Source organism: Carcharodon carcharias, chromosome 27, assembly GCF_017639515.1.
Source record: "Carcharodon carcharias isolate sCarCar2 chromosome 27, sCarCar2.pri, whole genome shotgun sequence".
Classification (NCBI taxonomy): Eukaryota; Metazoa; Chordata; class Chondrichthyes; order Lamniformes; family Lamnidae; genus Carcharodon; species Carcharodon carcharias.
The window spans coordinates 9,245,893-9,264,958 of record NC_054493.1 but is presented as its reverse complement, the minus strand read 5'-3'; the positions used below and the strand labels follow the sequence as shown (position 1 = coordinate 9,264,958).

At 43.2% G+C, this 19,066-nt stretch overlaps 1 long non-coding RNA gene and 1 pseudogene across 1 annotated transcript; one reads left to right on the top strand and one right to left on the bottom strand.

Moving 5' to 3' along the window:
- Positions 1-13,031, bottom strand: part of LOC121270151 — a 44,281-nt pseudogene extending 31,250 nt beyond the window's left edge.
- Positions 685-7,554, top strand: LOC121270357. The gene is made up of 2 exons (XR_005941511.1): positions 685-2,404; positions 6,086-7,554. It is a non-coding gene; the product is annotated as an uncharacterized LOC121270357 (long non-coding RNA).
- Positions 13,032-19,066: the final 6,035 nt, after the last annotated feature.

Below are 19,066 nucleotides of genomic sequence, written 5' to 3'. Positions count from 1 at the left end.
TGGGGAGAGGTCGTTCACCTGCTCCCTGTGTGAGAGACAATTCAGACTTTTATCCCAGCTGCTGACACACCAGCGGGTTCACTCTGATAAGAGACCATTCCAATGTTCTGACTGTGAGAAGAGCTTTAAAAGCAAACAGGATCTAGTGACACACCAGCGAGTTCACACTGGTGAGAAGCCGTTCACCTGCTCTGTGTGTGGGATAGGATTCACCCGTTCATCCCACCGTCTGAGACACCAGCGCGTTCACACCGGGGAGAGGCCATTCATTTGCTTTGTGTGTGGGAAGGGATTTCCTGATTCACCCCACCTTCTGATACACCAGCGAATTCACACTGGGGAGAGACCGTTCACTTGCTCTACATGTGGCAAGAGATTCACTCAGCCATCCCAGCTCACTGAACATCAACTTGTTCACACTGATCAGAGACCTTTCAAATGTTCTGATTGTGAGAAGAGCTTTAAAAGCAAGAAGTATCTGCGAACACACCAGCAAATTCACAATGGGGAGAGACACTTCACCTGCTCCGAGTGTGGGAAGGGATTCACTCAGTCATCCCACCTTCTGAGACACCAGCAGGTTCACAATGGGGAGATGCCATTCACTTGCTCCATGTGTGGGAAGAGATTTGCTCGTTTATCCAACTTGCTGAGACACCAGCGAATTCACACATGACTCCACAGGTTCGGTTCTGCTGTTGTTGCTGCTGTTAATCACATCCAGAACTGAACAATGTTCATTCTAACAGTTAGGATTTGTTTCTGCTGATGTTAACTTCCCTGATAACTGGGCTGAAGCTTAATATTCTGGACAGAGATCAAATAAATCTTGATGACAAGCTAATTGATCAGCCAGAGTCAATCCGAATGGTGGAGCAGGCTCGAAGGGCTGAATGACCTGCTCCAGTTCCTGTGTAGTTTCTGCCCAGACTTCTCTCACTCTCTAACTCTGCTCCAGTGCTGGTTTCTGGTGAGGTGTCTTCTCCCCAGTTCTCCCATGACTTTCCATTGATCAGCTGGTGTTTGAGTCCCAGTTTATTAGGGACAGGAGAAGGTAATTTACCCGCTCGAGCCTGTTCTGTCATTCATTGTAGTCATGGCTGATCTGTGATCTAACTGCATTTACCCAGATATTATTTTAATCCTAGTTTCCCAGTCTGTTACAGTTTGATTAAAAAATAACTTTTATTTACATCTCACCTATCGGAGAATGTCCCAAGGCGAAGCAGAAACTGACATCCAAAAAAAAATTGACATGGAGTCAAAGAAGGAGATGTTAGGAGGGCTGACTAAAGGCTTAGTGTAGTGTAAAGGGTTAATATTAAATATGTAAATCTTCCACATCATCATTGATGTAAGATCATGTGACAAGTGTGCTGAGAAATGGTTCTCTGTGAAGCCTCGTGCTCAGCCTTGTACTGTACATAGAAGAATGTGCAATGAAAGGTTAAATTTACCAACAGCTTTGCCCCAAGCAGTCTCTATCGATCCTAACCAATTTCCTTGTCTGTTTGATCTAAACCTGTCCGAATGGTGTTCACCTCTGTCACCTCTACATTAGCCTCCTTTTTTCCAAGGAGAACAACTCCAGCATCTCGAACCTGACCTTTTGGCTAAAATCCCTCATTGCTGAAACCATTCTGGTAAATCTGCTCTGCACCCTCTCAAGGACCATCACATCCTTCCTAAAGTGTCGTGACTATACATGGATACAATCATCCCATTGTGCTTTAAACAGAGCTTTATAACTTACCTACTTTTAACAAAATGGCTCTGTTGCAAGCCAACTTAATATCTACCTTTTTAATGTACAATCACTTTTTCACTGTTTCTTTATTTCTTTTATATTAATCAATGTAGACCGGTTGTGGTGTAACCCTGTGTGTGGAATCTGTCTCATGGTGGTAACATGGAACATCAAGGTGAAAGAAGAACCCAAACTGAAGCTATTTGAAGAAATGTACTAAACTGCAGTGTAGGCTCAAAAAACAAAGCATGATGGTCAATTTAGTCAAGTCACAGCCTTGCCAGAATTAGCAATGTCTGCAAGATGAATTAAATTGTGCAGGAGAAATGGCCTCGAACTGTGAGAAAGATAGGCCCCTTTGGTGCTCGTCAGAGGTAATAAAGATGTCTGTCTGTACCAGCCTGGGGATTGATAACAGTGTTGGAGATAACAAAGTAGAGTCAGGCTGGTTCTATTCCTTCAAGCATGACGAGGCCCAGGACATAAGGACAAGGGAGAAGGCAATGATATTGAAAACCAATTTTTAAAAATTATTCGTTCATGGGATACGAACGTTGCTGTGAGAATTTATTTCCCAGCCCCAATTGCCTTTGTTCAGAGACATTTAAGAGTCAACCATATTGCTGTGGGACTGGAGTCACATGTAGGCCAGACCAGGTAAGAACGACAGATTTCCTTCCCTTATGGACGTTAGTGAACCACATGGGTTTTTTTGACAATTGACAATGGTTGTTAGGAAAGGAAACAGTTAAAGAATTCAATTGCTAATTATTAGGTTGTTTAACTAAGTACCCATTTGGTTGTATAAAAGGGTTAACAGCTGAGACTAGTCCGATCTGTGAGGAGTTTTTTGACAACAATAAAACTCTGAAGGAGTCTGTCTTGGTTTCGGTCTTCATTTCTAAACATCTATTGGAGCTTAACAGTGTTTGAAGAGGATGGTTCCTGCTTGTAAACAAGAAGATTGGAAACTAAGCTTTCTTTGGACAAAAGACTGTATTTGGAGTTAACCTTTTGAGCAGAGTGGTTTCGAGTCACTCAAAAAACAAAAAAAAAATGGATGAATGAAAATGTAGATTGTCGGGGTTTGATTACCCACTGATGTTTTCTGAGCATCAACCATGTGACCAATGGAAAAATGAAGTAACCATGTGGACACGGGTTACGTCCTTGCCAAAGGAAAAACAGGGGATGGCTTTCGCTACCATATGAAAGCAAAATAAGATGCAAAGTATTTTCGGAGTTGGAGCCTGAGCGTTTGGACACACATGAAGGTTTTGAAACTTTATTAGATTTTATGGATAACATCTATCAAAAAGATGGTTTATTAAGTGCTTACAAAGCATGGTCCAATTTTGACAAATTTAGAAAGTTGGAAGAAAATTCCATAGAAGATTAAATAATGGAATTCAGTGGACTATATGCGACAATGCAAAACTTCCATCCAGAAATTCCCCAATCAGTGCTGGCATTCAAGTTACCCGACTGTGCCAAAGTATTGAATATGGACAGGCTACTAGTTCTAATGGGAGTTAAGTTTGCAGAGGGATATACACTGTTGGAACAGATGTCAGAAGCACTAAAAAAAAATTCCTTTCTAACAGTGTTCATGGCACAAATGAGCCATTTGGTGGTAAGACAGAAAATGGAGGAAATTGGAGTTAACGGGATGGTGAGATAGTTTAGAGTCAGGACACAGGTGTCAGTCAGAAAGGAGATTTGTAATTAGAAACAATGGGGATAGAAACACCTTTGACAATTATGGCAGGAGAAAAGAATTTACGTCAAAAAAGTGAACCGCAGAAATGCCCAGGGTGTGGTCAACTGGTGTTTTAAATGCGATTCAAAATACCATTATGCAATGAACTGTCCTAAACAATATAATAAGGTGTTTGAAATTAAACATGAGACAGAAGAAGAAGATGGAGACATTGACCAAGGAGAGAGCATCGTATTGGTTACAAGAAGTTTCAGCCTGGTGATGAATGTCTTAATGGCAGAGTCCTTCAACTGTGTGGTGCTAGATAGCAGAAGCACATCCACAGTCTATGAAATAGACTGGTTAAAATGCTACCTGGAGCCTTTAAATGACAAGGACCAGAATAAGGTTAAAGAATTTGAGAGTTCCACCAGTTTTCGATTTGGAGATGATAATACCCTAAAATCTTTAAAAAGATTCGTGATCCCTTGTAAGATAGCTGGAGTCAATCATTTCATCAGCACGGATGTAGTGTCTAGTGAAATACCATTACTGTTGAGCAGACCCTTGATGAGGAAAGCGCAAATGAAGCTGGACATGGAAAATGACAAGGCCATTGTATTTGGAAAACCTGTGGATTTACAATTTATGCAATCTGGACACTATTGTATTCCTTTAATGAAACCTAATTTTTCTACTAAGGAAATTAAAGGAGTTATTAGCATCAGGGATAGGAATTTGGAAGACAAAAAGCAAATTGTGTTAAAATTGCTTCGGTGGTTTTCCCACCCTTCTTTGCAAGGATTAAAATTTTGCGAAGTGATGCAGGAATAAGGGATAGAGAGTACATTAAACTTATCGAGGAGATAAACGATAGATGTGATATCTGTAAGAAATACAGAAGGACACCATCATGGCCGATAGTGAGTCTACCTTTAGCGAGGGATGTCAATGAAGTTATGGCGATGGAATTAAAGGTGTGGGATAAAGAAAAAAACATTTTTATTTTACATTTTGTACATTTGGCAACAAGGTTTAGCCAACTGACAATCATATACAGTAAAAGAAGAGAAAATAATTGTGGATCAGGTAATGGAGAAGTGAATAGGAACTGGATTGGGACCACCAGCGAAATTCCTCACAGATAATGGGGGGGAATTTGCTAAGGACAAGTTTCGGGATATGTGCGAAAACATGAATATAATAGCTATGAATACCGAGCTGAAAGCCCCTTTAGTAATGGAGTGTGTGAATGGAATCATGCAGTTATAAATGAGATGCTTCATAAAATATTGGTGGAAAGACCAAGCTGTAAATTAACATCTGCTCTAGCATGGGCTGTCCATGCCAAGAATTCACTGCAGATGTTTGGGGGCTATAGTCCATATCAGTTGGTTTTTGGTAGAAACCCAAAAATTCCTTCAGTCCTGAGTGATCATCCTAGAGCTTGGGAGGGAACTATGATTAGCTCTAACTTGTCTGAGCATCTAAATGCACTACATGCAAGTGGAAGCACGTCCCTTTAAGCCAAAGTTTCAGAAAGAATCTGGCAAGCTCTAAGACTTAATGTATGACCATTAGAAACTATTTTCAATCAGGGAAAATTGGTATACTATAATAGAGAAGGACTGAATGAGTGGAAAGGCACGGGAAAGATTATAGGTAAAGATGGTGAAACAGTCAATGTACAACATGGGAACTAGTCTATTCGGGTGCACTCAGCAAGGTGATTTGGTGCAGACTACAAATTTGCAAGTTTGGAAAGTGTAGGAAGGGATGAGGAACCATGTATTTCTCTAACCTGTATGTAGCATGATTCTGAAGACCAGGTAACTGAACTTAACGGGGTATCTGAAGATGGAGACAGTAATTTGGACAAAGAAGATGAAGTGATTTGAACAGAGGACGATTGTTGAAAGCTGGCACTAAAGTTACATACTTGCCAGAAGGGGCCAGTCAATAGCAGATGCGATGATGGTAGGTAGAGCAGGGAAGGCCACTGGAAAATATAAAAACTGATTAAATGTACGGGATAAAGGGCAGGAGGTTAGGCCTATGGATTGGAAACATGAAGTGCAAAAATGGAAGGCACGGAAATGCAGCATCAGTCCAGACAGTGAGTCTGGGAGTGAACATGCGTCTTGGTTGAAAGAACATCCATAAGTGGGAGAGGGCGACCAAACAGTAACAGTCCAGAGCATTATAGAAGGCAGGATAGAGGGTGTAGCTTAACAACGCCAAGGAATATGGCACAGACTGGTAACGCTACAAGGAGCAGAAGCCTATGTGATTGAGAAATCTTAGTAGCTTCAAATAAATTAGACAATAAATTAATAAAGGATGCCAAACAGCAAGAACTACAGAGTTGGAATGAATTTGGGGTATACACAGAGGTGCCAGATACGGGACAACCAGCTCTGTCTCAAAGATGGATATGCAATAAAAAGGTGCTTCCTAATAGGACTTACAAAGCTAAAGCCAGGCTAGTGACATGAGGGCTTGAAGATAAATTGGGTGATCAGGATATAAGAGTCGATTCACGTAGGGCAGAGAAAGTTATGCTGAAGATCTTTTTAGCTCTATCAGCTACAAATGCTTGGGAATGTAAGTCCATTGATATGAAAGCTGCTTTTTTGCAGGGACACCAACTTCGAAGGGAAGTTTTCCTCCATCCACCAAAAGAGGCACCAAATGCAGAAGGGACTCTCTGGAAGCTAAATGAAAGCCTATACCGTTTAAATGTCACCTTCAGAGTTTGGCATTTCTCAGTGAGGTCAGTTTTGTTAAAGTTGGCATGTCTTCAGTTGGAAGCAGACCTGGCAATGTTTTATTGGCACCATGGAGGGAACTTGCAGGCATCCTTATTTTTTTGTGGGATGGTAGTAGCGAATTTGAAACCATTGTCATTAATGGGCTCAGAACGGAGGTTAAAATTGGAAGTCAGGCTTTTGTTGCATTTAAGTACATTGGATTGGAAATCAGGCAGAGAGGATCACACATCCTTTTACATCAGCAATCCTACTTAGAGAACATCAATCTCATTGCAATTAGTCATGGTAGGGTCTCCCAGAAAGATACAGCAGCTTCTGAAATGGGAAAAAAGGAACTCAGATGTCTAATTGGGAAACTCAATTGGCTAGGCAAACAAACAAGGCTGGATGTCAGTTTTGACGTTTTGGAATTGAGCACTAAACTGAACAATCCGAAGGTTGAAGAAATCATTCAGGAAAACAAAACATTGGCAAAATTAAAAATGGAGCAGTGTGTTTTGAAATTCCCATCTTTGAGTGATGTTAGAAAAATGAAACTGATTGTGTTCAGTGATGCATCTCATGCAAATCTTTGTGATGGATTTTCGAGTGCGGGAGGATTTATGATATTTCTCAGAGGGAAAAAGGCAAATGCTGCCTTTTGGCATAGGAATCTTAAAATATATGAAGAGTTGTAAAAAGTGTGTTAGCAGCAGAGACTCTCGCCCTTGTTGAGGCAGTAGATATGGCATTCTTCATATCAAAGATACTGGCAGAAGTTTTAAATGGAAAAGGGTATTCAGGAACAGCACCTATCGAATGTCTTGTAGATAATAAGTCACTCTGGGAAAATGTTCACTCTACAAAGTGCGTTAATGAGAAAAGATTGCGAATTGACATTGCAAACTTAAAACAGATGTTTCAGAAGAAGGAGATTGCCAAGATCGAATGGATTGATAGCAGCTACCAATTATCTGACTGCTTCACCAAAAGAGGAGCGAGCTCCAGAAGTTACTTAGAGGTCCTCAAAGAGGGATGTCTTTTTCTTTAAGAAAAACAAACTCCTTTTCTGTGGAAATATCTATACATATGTTTTTTTTAAGGAGGGAAATAAGGTGAATTTATTGAATGAAAAAATATATATTGATGTTTGTTCGTACTTTTTTTGTGATTATGTCAACTTAAGAGTAACTTTCTTTATAAGAGGGGAATCTGTTAGGGAAGGACATGGTTAAAGAAGTTCAGTTGCTAATTATTAGGTTCTTTAACTAAGTACCATTTGGTTGGACAAAAGGGTTAACAGCTGAGACTAGTGGGAGCTGTGGAGAGATTTGACAAACAATAAAAATCTGTCTGAAGGAGTCTGTCTTGGTTTCAGTCTTCATTTCTAAACAACTAATGGAGCTTAACAGAAATGATGTATAACACAGAGAATTCTGAGGCTGAAGGTAATTACAATGATCATGCTGAAGGAATTTTACTAGTCACAAGGAGCTTTGGGTCCAGTCCAATGATGAATATCTTAGTCACAGACAAATTCAACTGTGCTGTGTTAGATAGTGACTGCACCACGACAGTATGTGGATCAGACTGGTGAAAATGTTATCCAGACTCACTCATGGTGAAGATAGACACAAAGTTAAAGAGAATGAAGGTTATCCTTGTTTCGATTTGGTAATGTCACACATTGTCCTGAATCTTAAATTGGACTCTGATCATTAATATAATAGGATTTCATTGTTGCTGCAGTGGGATTCTGATTATTAATCTAACAGTATCCTATTATTGATACATTACGATCCTGATTATTAATACATTGTGATCCTGATTATTGAAAAAAATCAGCTTTCCAGAAAAAAAATGAACACTGACCTTTTCACAAGCTTTTTTTGCAGCAGCAATTGCACCTCAATTGGGTCCATTGGGCCGTGCCCAACAACAACAAGAAAATTTAAAGGGGCCACACAGCTGCCAGGAAGCAGTTGGAGCTCCTCAGCAGCCATTGCTGCCACAGAGCTCACAAACCCAAAATCTCATTTCTGATCCCACTGGGGGGTCACAGACCCTCAGTTTGGGAAGCCTGACTTATACTGAGACTATTAAATGGGAATGGTGCTTTTAAATCTCTTGTCACAGTCTAATCATTTAAACCTTCCCTCTCTCCAGTATGAACTCACTGATGTGTTCAGGGGCTGTTTAACCAAGTGAATCCCTTCCCACAAATGGAGGAGGTGAACAGCCTCTCCCAGGTGTGCATGTGCTGATGACTTCCTAACTCAAATGAGTAATTAAATCCCTTCCCACTGTCCCCACGTTAACACGGTTTCTCCCCAGTGTGTCTGGGCTTGTGTCTTGACAGGCCAGATGATCAGCTGAAACCTCATCCAGGGACATGGGGAAAGAGTGGAGGAGTGGGATTAACCGGATTGCTCTTAGAAAGAGCCAGTGCAGATTCGATGAGCCGAGTGGCCTCCTTCTGTGCTGTACAATGATGAGATCCCATGATTCTAGAACAGGATAATGATTCACAATAAACACCATACAATCGATTCATAGAGCTCAGAAGGTGGCCATTCAGCCCATTGTGCCTGTACTGTCTCTATGGAAACTTTACCATTCTGTCCAACTCCCCTGACCTTTCTCCTGAGCCCTGAAAATCTTTCCTTATTTAGTAAAAGTCCAAATCCCTTCTGGGAGTTACCATTGGATCTGCTTCCACCAGTCATTCAGACAGTGTGTTCCAGATCATCAGAACTCACTGAGTAAAATAATCTCTCCTCATCTCCATCCTGGACTTTAAATCTGTGTTCTGTGGTTACTATCCATCCTGCCAATGGAAACAATTTCTCCTGATTTGATAAAAAATCTACAAAAATGTCCACACCTCTATTAAATCGCTCCTTAACCATCCATGCTCTAAAGAGAACAATCCCAGCTTCTCCAATCTCTCCATATAATGGAAACCCCTCATCCCTGATACTGTTCTGGTCAATTTTCCGTGTACTCTCTCCAAGGCCTTTGCATCTTTCCTGAAGTGTGGTGCTCAGAACTGAGCACAATATTTGAGCTGAGGATTAAAAAGTGATTTATAAAGATTCAGTGTGACTTCCTTGCTTTTGTACGTCATGTCTCCATTAATACATGGAGGACCCCATTAGATTTTTCTTAAACAGTTTGATCAACTTTTCTTGCTCCCTTCAAAGATTTTTGCCCACACACTCCCGTTCCTGCACTCTGTTTAATATTGTACCATTTAATTGGCTGATTTCTTACCCTAAAGTACATCAGTGAACTAGATGGGATTTTACAACAATCAACAATAATTTCATGGCACCATTATTAATACTAACTTCCACACAAAGGCGGGAAACATTTTCTGTCTGATTCAGTTCACTGTGTTTATGTATAAATACTATTTGGAAATTTATTGCTAAAAATGTCTGCAGAAAGTTTGGGTGGAATGTGAACCCACGTTCCCAGATCATAAGCCTCGACCTCTGGAATACTAGTCCAGTGACGTTATCACTGTGACACCATCTCCCCTCCATTTAGAGTGAGAAAGCACAAGGACAGCAGAGTTTTGGATAGCCCAATGTTTCCAGGCAAGGGGGGAGGGGGGATACAGGGTGAATGTGAGAGGCTAGCCAGGAATGTATTAGAATAATCCAGTCATGGGTATGAGGAGAATTTCAGCAGCAGATGAGCTGGGGTGGGGTGGAGACGGGTGATGTTCGGGAGGTGGAAATATCTGGAATCTGCTATTAATGATGGTGTGGATATGTGGTCAGATATTCATCTTGGGGTCAAGTCTAACACTAAGATTGTGAAGAGTGTGGTTCAGCCTCAGGCAGTTCCTAGGAAGAGGGATGAACTCAGTAGTTAGGGAACGGAATTTGTCCTGGTGACCGAGGCAATAGCTTTGGTCTTCCCAATTTTTAATTACAGGAAATTTCTGCTCATCCAGTATTGGATGTCAGATAAGCAGTTTGATAATTTAGGAACAGTGGAGGAATGGAGAGGGATGGTGGTGAGGTAGAGCTGGGCGTTGTCAGTGTACATGTGAAAACTAACACGGTGCTTTTGGAAGATGTCACCTCGTGACAGCATGTAGATGAGGAATAGGAGGGGCCAAGGATATATCCTTGGGGACACCAAGTTCAAGGACTTTGGAGAGGAAAGGGAGGTTGTAGTTGCAACAGTAGTTTGCAAGGAAGGTGGGGTGAAAGGTAGGGTAAGGATGTTGTATTTAAAGATGAGAGGGGCAAAATCAGAAAAGAACCATTAACAATATCAGCAACATGGGGAAGATAGATGGTTAGCAGCTTAGTGGGAATAGAATCGAGGGACTAGGAGGTGGGTCTCCTGGACAAGATGAGCTCTGACAGGGCATGATGCAAGATAGGAAAGAAACTGGAGAAAGCTGTGAGTTCAGGGCTCGGAAAGAAGGGAACTTTGGACACAGTTTGGTCTGGTGGACTAGTGAAAGGGAGGGAAGGAGAAGAGACAGCTGGTCGGACTGTGTCAATCTTAGTGACAAAGAAGCTCCATGAGCTCCTCACACTTGTTATTGGAGGTGAGGATGGAGGAGACAGGGGAAAGGGAGAACCCTTCAAAAGGAACTAACTTGTGTTGGAGATAGTAACGGGGGAGATGGTGGTGGCAATGTAGTGGTATTGGCATTGGACTAATAATCCAGAGACCCAGGCTGGAGACCTGGGTTCAAATCCCACCACGGCAGATGGTGGAAATTAGGTTCAATAAAAATCTGGAATATAAGTCTAATGATGACCATGTAACCATTGTTGATTGTCGTAAAAACTCATCTCATTCACTGATGCCCTTTTGGGAAAGAAATCTGCCGTCCTTTCCTGACCTGGCCTACATGTGACTCCAGACCCACAGAAATGGCCTAGCAAGCCACTCAGTTGTATCAAACCACTGTGAAGTCTGTAAGGAATGAAACTGGACCGACGCCACATGGACAGCAGTGGTTCAAGAAGACAGCTCACCACTACCTTCTCAAGGGAAATTAGGGATGGAGCAATAAATGCTGGCCTAGCCAGCAAGGCCCGCATCCCATGAATTAATTTTAAAAAAAAGATTCAACACACTGTGTGTTTAGCTGATTTATTTTTCTTTTGTCAACAATATTTTCCCCGATGACTGGTCTCGAGTTTATTAACATGAACAGAAACAGACCCCAATAAACATGGTTCAGTCCTGGATGTGATTTGCAGCAAAATCTAATCACTGTAGTTACTTGTGAATTCGCTGGTGTTTCAGTAGGTTGGATGACTGAGTGAATCTCTTCCCACACTCAGAGCAGGTGAGTGGCCTCTCCCCAGTGTGAATTCGTTGGTGTACAGTGAGGTCAGATGATATCCTGAACCCAGTTCCACAGTGAGAGCACCTGAACGGTCTCTCATCAGTGTGAACACGTTGATGGCGCATTAGTTCCCCGGAACTTTTATAGCACTTTCCGCAGTCTGGACATCCAAAAGGTCTCTCGTCAGTGTGAACTCGCCGGTGTCTCAGCAGGTTGGATGAGTTAGAAAATCCCTTCCCGCATATGGAGCAGGTGAACAGCCTCTCTCCAGTGTGAATTCGCTGGTGTGTCAGCAAATTCGATGATCGAGTGAATCCTTTCCCACATTTAGAGCAGGAAAACGGCCTCTCCCCAGTGTGAATTCTCTGGTGTACAGTGAGTTGAGATGATCGCTTGAACCCAGCCCCGCAGTGAGAGCACTTAAATGGTCTCTCATCAGTGTGAACCCGTCGATGGGACATCAGTTCCCAGGAACTTTTATAGGACTTCCCGCAGTCTGAGCATTTAAAAGGTCTCTCGTCTGTGTGAACACGTTGATGGTATATCAGTTCCCCAGAACTTTTAAAGCACTTCCCACAGTCCAGACATTCAAAAGGTCTCTCCCCAGTGTGAATTCGCTGGTGTCTCAACAGGGTGGATAATTGAGTAAATTTCATCCCACACTCTAAGCAGGAGAATGGTCTCTCCCCAGTGTGAACTCGCTGGTGTTTCAGCAGGGTGGAGGAATCAGCGAATCCTTTCCCACACATGGAGCAGATGAACAGCCTCTCTCCAGTGTGAACTCGCTGGTGTATCACCAAGATCGATGATCGAGTGAATCCCTTCCCACATATGGAGCAGCTGAATGGTCTCTCTCCAGTGTGACTGCGTCGATGAGTTTCCAGCTCAGATGGATAATGAAATACCTCCTCACAGTCCCCACATTTCCACGGTTTCTTCCCCGTGTGACTGCGCTTGTGTCTCGACAGGCCAGATGATTGGCTGAAGCCTCGTCCACACACAGAACACATGTATGGTTTCTCCCTGGTATGAACGGTGCTTTTTCCTTCCATGTTCAAACTCTGATGATATTCAGGGTAGGATAAATTGGGCTACACTGTCAGATCCTGATGTGATGTTTGGTCTCAGTTTCCCTAATGCAAATCGATTTAAGACAGAATAAAGAGAGTGAGAGAGAACCCACAAAAACACAAAGGCAGGTTGTGAAATTGAGCTGAATGAATCTGGTAATTTGTGGGGCTGGCACTAGGGAAAAGTGACCATGAAAACTGCTGGATTGTTGTAAAAACCCAACTGGTTCACTAATGTCCTTCAGGGAAGGGAACCTGTCATCCAGCCTTTTTAAAATGTTTCTGTTTATTCATTCTGGATGATGTGGGCTTGCTGGGCCAGTATTTATCACCCATCCTAATTATCCTTGAAAAGGTGGTAGTGAGCTGCCTTTTTCAACTTCTGCAGTCCATGTGGTGTAGGTACACCCACAGTGCTGTTAGGGAGGGAGTTCCAGGATTTTGACGCATCGACAGTGGAGTAACGGTGATATATTTCCAAGTCAGGATTGAGAGTGACTTGGAGAGGAACGTTCATGTTCCCATCTATCTGCTGCATTTGTCCTCCTAGGTGGTAGTGGTTCTAGGTTTGGAAGGTGCTGTCTAAGGGGCCTTGATGAGTTTCTGCAGTGCATCTTGTAGGTGGTACACAATGCTGCCAGTGTTCGTCGGTGTTAATGTTTGTGGATGGGGTGCCAATCAAGTGGGCTGGTTTGTCCTGGATGGTGTCAAGCTTCTTGAGTGTTGTTGGTGCTGCACTCATCCAGGCAAGGGGAGAGGATACAAAACTCTTCCCTAAATGGGGACAGGAGAGTGAGAGAGGATTGGGAGCAGAAGCAGAGGACAGGGCTTTTATACATCTACAACTCGAACAGAACTTTGACAGAATCTCCCAGATGCTCAACTTCCACCACCTAGATGGACTGTGGTGTATGTCAACGCCATCACCTCCAAGTCACACACCATCCTGACTTGTCTGACATCCAGTACTGGATGGGCAGAAATTTCCTCCATTTAAAAATTGGCAGGACTGAAGCCATTGTCTTCAGTCCCCACTACCAACCCCTAGACACTGACTCCAGTCCTTTCCCTGACAACAGTCTGAGTCTGAAACAGATTGTTCAAAATGTCAGTGTCATATTTGATCCCGAGACAAGCTCACAGCCACATATCTGCATCATCACCAAGACTGGATTCCACCTCAGTAACATCGTCAGACTCACCACCAGCGTGCTTGCACCACTGCTGTACAACATCTACACGAATGACCAACCTATAGATGGTGTCACACGCCGTTTTATATATGCTGATGACTTATGTGTCACTGCCCAAAGCACTGATTTTAACACCATGGAGAAAACGCTTTTGAGACCTTGGAGGGACTAACATCCTACTATGAAGAAAACCATCTTCACGCAAACCCATCAAAGACGCAAGTTTGTGCATTCCACCTCAGAAACCGTGAAGCCAAATGCCAGCTTAAAGTAACCTGGTGTGGAGCAACACTGACGCATTGCGAGCGCCCTATCTACTTCGGAGTCACCCTTGACAGATGCTTCACCTTCAAGAACCACATCGAAAAGACAAAGGCAAAAGTGAGCGCACGAAACAACATCCTGAATAAACTCACTAACACAAAATGGGGAGCAATCTCGAAAACATTGCGAACCAGCGCACTTGCTTTTTGCTATTCCACTGCCAAATACGCCTGCTCTGCATGGGAAAGATCTACTCATGCTAAGAAGATGGATGCTGTTCTAAATGCAAGCTGTCAACTTATCACAGGTTGTTTAAAACCAACAAACACCAACAGCCTTTTTATCCTGGCGGGTATCGCTCCCCCTGATATAAGAAAAACGGTAGCCAGCAAGAAAGAGCGACTCCGTCAAACATCAGATGAGAGGCACCCTCTACATGGTCATACACCAACACCCAGCCGCCTAAAATCAAGGAAGAGCTTCATGAACAGTGTTGTTCCATTACAATCAACCCCATCTGAAGTCCAAATCACTTTGTGGAAAGACCGGCTCGCCAGTCTTGAACACACCCCAGCTTTGGAAATTCTACCGGATGAAAGCCTTCCCCCAGGAGCTAATTGCAACTGGGCAACCTGGAAGTGCCTTACTAGACTTAGGACTGGTGTAGGTCATTCAAAGGTGTCACTAAGCAAATGGGGATATACAACCAGCCCAACAACTTGTGAATGCGGAACTGTACCACAGATTATGCAACATCTCCTGCAATGTCTATCGCTAGAGGAACCCTGCACTGTTGCAGATCTTGCCGAATTCAACAACAAGGCGCAAAAATGTGTCCAGTTCTGGCTGGGCCATGTATAGACTGTCTGTGGACACGAAAAGAAGAACCCCAGTCTCAACTCATCACAGCATCTTTACAATGCAGAAGGAGGCCATTCGGCCCATTGAGTCTGCATTGGCTCTCTGAAAGAGCATTCCACCTAGTTCCACTCCGCTGCTTTATCCCTGTACTCTTGCACATTCTCTCTTTTCAGACAGCAATCCAATTGCATTTTGAATACTTCGATCGAACTTGCCCCACCATCCCTTTGTTCCAGACTCCAACCATTCTCTCGGTGAAAAAATTTTTCTTCACATCACACTTACTCATTTTACCAATTATTTGGAATCTGTGCCCTCTAGTTCTTGGTGTTCTCTTGAGTGGGAACAGTTTCTTACTATTTACCCTGTCTAAACCCCTCAGGATCTTGACTACCTCTATCAAGTCTCCTCTCAGCTTTCTTTCCTCCAATGAAAACAGTCCCAATCTCTCCAATCTATCCTCATAGCTACAGTTCTTCATCCTGGGAATCATTATTGTGAATCTTCTCTGTATTCTCTCCAATGCCTTCACATCCTTCAAGTATGGTGCCCAGAACTGGATGCAGTACTCCATATGAGGCCTAACTAGTGTCTTTTACAAGTTCAACATGATCTTCATACTCTTGTACTCAATGCCCCTATTAAGAAAGCCGAAGATACTAGATGCTTTATTAACTGCTCTCTCAACATGCCCTGCCATCTTCAATGACTTATGTACGTCTACACCAAGGTCCCTCTGTTCCTGCACCTCCTTTAGAGACTCTCCCTTTATGTTATACTGTCTCATCATACATTTCCTGCCAAAACAAATCACCACACACTTCTCTGCATTGAACTCCATCTGCCACTTCTCTTTTGATTCCCTTTTATGTTTACTGCCAGCCTCTTCTCATGCTCTCTCCTTGCTCTTATTAGTTTCTTCACTCCCCCTCTGGTCCTTCTATATGCAGCCTGATTCTCCATTGAATTTTCTACCTGCCATCTGTCGTATGCGCACTTCTTCCTTTTCATCTTTACCTCTATCTCTCTCATCATCCAGGACACTCTGGATTTATTTGTCCTAAGTTTCCCCTTCAAGGGAATATGCCTTAACATTGTCTGCAATACTTTTTCTTTGAAGGTGGCCCCATTGTTCAGCCACTGTCTTTTCTGCCAGCATTTGATTCCAACTCACTCGACTCAGATGCATTCTCATCCCATTGAAATTGGCTTTCCCCCAATTAATTATCCCTGCTCTGGATTGTTCCCTGTCCTTTTCCATGATTAACCTAAAACTTCTGATACAATGGTCACTGTTCCCTAGAGGCTCTCCCACTGATAGTTGATCCACTTGGGCCAACTCATTTGACAGAACTAGGTCCAAAAGAGCATGTCCCCCTGTTAGACAGGAAACATACTGCTGTAGAAAATTATCTTGAACACATTCCAGGAACTTTTGTCCATCTTGTCCTTTTGTACTATTCCTATCCCAGTCTATATTTGGATAACTGAAGTCCCCCATTATGATTACTCTATAACTCTTGCACCTCTCTGTAATTTCTTTGCAAATTTGTTTTTCCAAATCTCTTCCACTAGTTGGTGGTCTATATCCTGCACCAATCAATGTTCTTGCACCTTTCCCATTCTTTACCTATAGCCAGAGAGATTCTGTCCTTGACCCTCTAGAACATCCTCCCTCTCCAGCACTGTAATGCTATCTTTAACCAATATTGTCACTCTCCCCCTTTTCTTCCTTTCCTGTTTCTCTCCTAAACACCTTATACCCAGGAATATTTAACACCCAGTCCTGCCCTCCTTTGAGCCAGATCTCTGTTACAGCAGTAATATCATAATTCCATTTGTTAATCTGTGCTTGCAGTTCACCAATCTTACTAATCCCATTCTGTGCACTCACATACATGCACATTAGCCCTGGTTTAGGCTTTTTTGACTTTCCCGCTTATTATGACTCCATCTAATGACTGAGTGTTGCCTACTCGAACTCTATCAAACTCTCCAAGTATTCGATCTACCTTGATGGAACTCTCTGATATACCCTCATTATCAGTCAATACTTCACTACTTCCCACTGCCAGTTTTTCTCCTTTGCACTCTGAATTTCCCCTCAGGTTCCCAACTCCCTGCCAATCAAGTTTAAACCCTCACCAACAACACTAGCAAACTTCCCTGTGAGGATATTAGTCCCAGTCCTCTTAAGGTATAACCCGTACTTCTTGTAAAGGTCCCACGTGCCCCAGAACTGGTCCCAATGCATCAGAAATCTAAAGCCCTCCCTCCTACTCCATTTCTCCAGCCACGTGTTGAACTGTTCAATCTTCCTATTCTTATGCTTATTAGCATGTGGCACTGGGAGTAATCCTGAGATTCATGCTCTTGATGTCCTGCTTTTTAATTCCCTTCCTAACTCCCTAAAATCTGATTTCAGGACCTCATCCCTTTTCCTACCTATGTCATTGGTCCCAATGTGGACCACGACCTCTGGCTGCTCACCGTTCCCCAAAAGAATGTCCTGCAGCTGCTCTGTGACATCCTTGACCCTGGCACCAGGGAGGCAACATACTATCCTGCAGTAATGTCTATGGCAGCAGCCTGTCTGCTCCCCAAATGATGGAATTCCCTACTACTATAGCATTTCCACTCTTCCTCCTCCCCTCCTGTGCAGCTGAGCCACCCGTGGTGCCACGGACTAACTTTTGCTGCAGTCGTCTGAGGAACCATCTTGCTCAGCAGCATCCAAAATGGAAAAGTGGTTAGAGAGTGAGACATCCTCAGCGATGTCTCTCTTAGATACTATGGCAGTTACCCTTTCCCTCTCTGCCTGTGCACTTCTTAGCTGCAGTGTGACCACCTCTCTCAATGTGCTATCCACGTAATCCTCAGCCTTGTGGATGCATCACAGTGACTAGAGCCGCCGCTCAAGCTCCACAACTCAGAACTCAAGTTTCTGCAGCTGGTCACAGTTCCTGCAAATGTAGTTATCAAGGGCATTTTGTGCCTGCATGACTTCTCACCAAAGAAGGATGCACATTCCACATGGCCGAGCTGCACTGACATTTCATAAACTTCATACAAAGCATTTTCTATACTGTTTATTTACTAATTTGTTTTAATTATTTTCTTAATTTAGAATAATTCCTACGTGGGCTCCAATTTACTGTGTTAATCTCAGTCTTGCCCTTTCTCCTTAAAACTGACCTCTGCATCTGGTACCGTGTAAGTTTACCAGAGCAATTACTGTCAGTCCGTGATAGAACTGCAGACGAGAAATTCTTGGTTTGAGTTTCTTGTGTGTAAATCCTCATCTTCTAACCCCCTGTCACTCAGGATAAATTCACACCATTCATTCCTGCTTCCTGGCCCAGGATGACGGTGCATGCACCCAGCTGCACACTGCCCCTCAGTGTTGTTGGCAGTCCCTCTATTCGAAGATGGCATTTACTCAGGGTCTGCCGTAGGTCTCAGTGTGAATGAACAGACCCACAGATCTTTGGACACATGGGGCAGGATATCCCATGAGGCATTGGGATCAGCAGAGTCAGATTTGCTTCTTTTTCTTTCCTTCTCTATCGTTTCTCTGCCTCATCAATAAGACATTGGGCCTCGAAGGTTAATGCAGCTTGATGGACAAGTTGTCACCATTCTGAACAGTGGGTAACAAGCTCCTTCCAGTCAGGAAAAACATCGCCCCCTACAAAAATGGCTGCTGCGCATGCGCCCTGCTGCACGTTACCCCAAAAAAGATAAAAACAAAAAAACTGCGAATGCTGGAAATCCAAAACATAAACAAAAACAGAGTTACCTGGAAAAACCCAGCAGGTCTGGCAGCATGGGCGGAGAAGAAAAGAGTTGACGTTTCGAGACCTCATGACCCTTCCAAAAACGATGGCGGTCGTTCGTCTCTGGAAGCTGTTGGCCCGCTCCATGCAAATGGGGGCACCGGTAAGTTCTGTTTCGGGGTTTGGGCTTGTACGAAATATTTACGAAGCCGCCCCGCCCACTTATCGGATCCATCGCTCCCTCCGCCTCGCCATCTCCCTCTTACCCATTGTGAATCTGAAAAAAGCCACTCACCATCGCCATTAGCCCCACTGCGCATGCTTCAGTCAGCCTGGCCCCGCCTCTCGCTTACTCCGATTGGTTGGATGACCAACAGCTC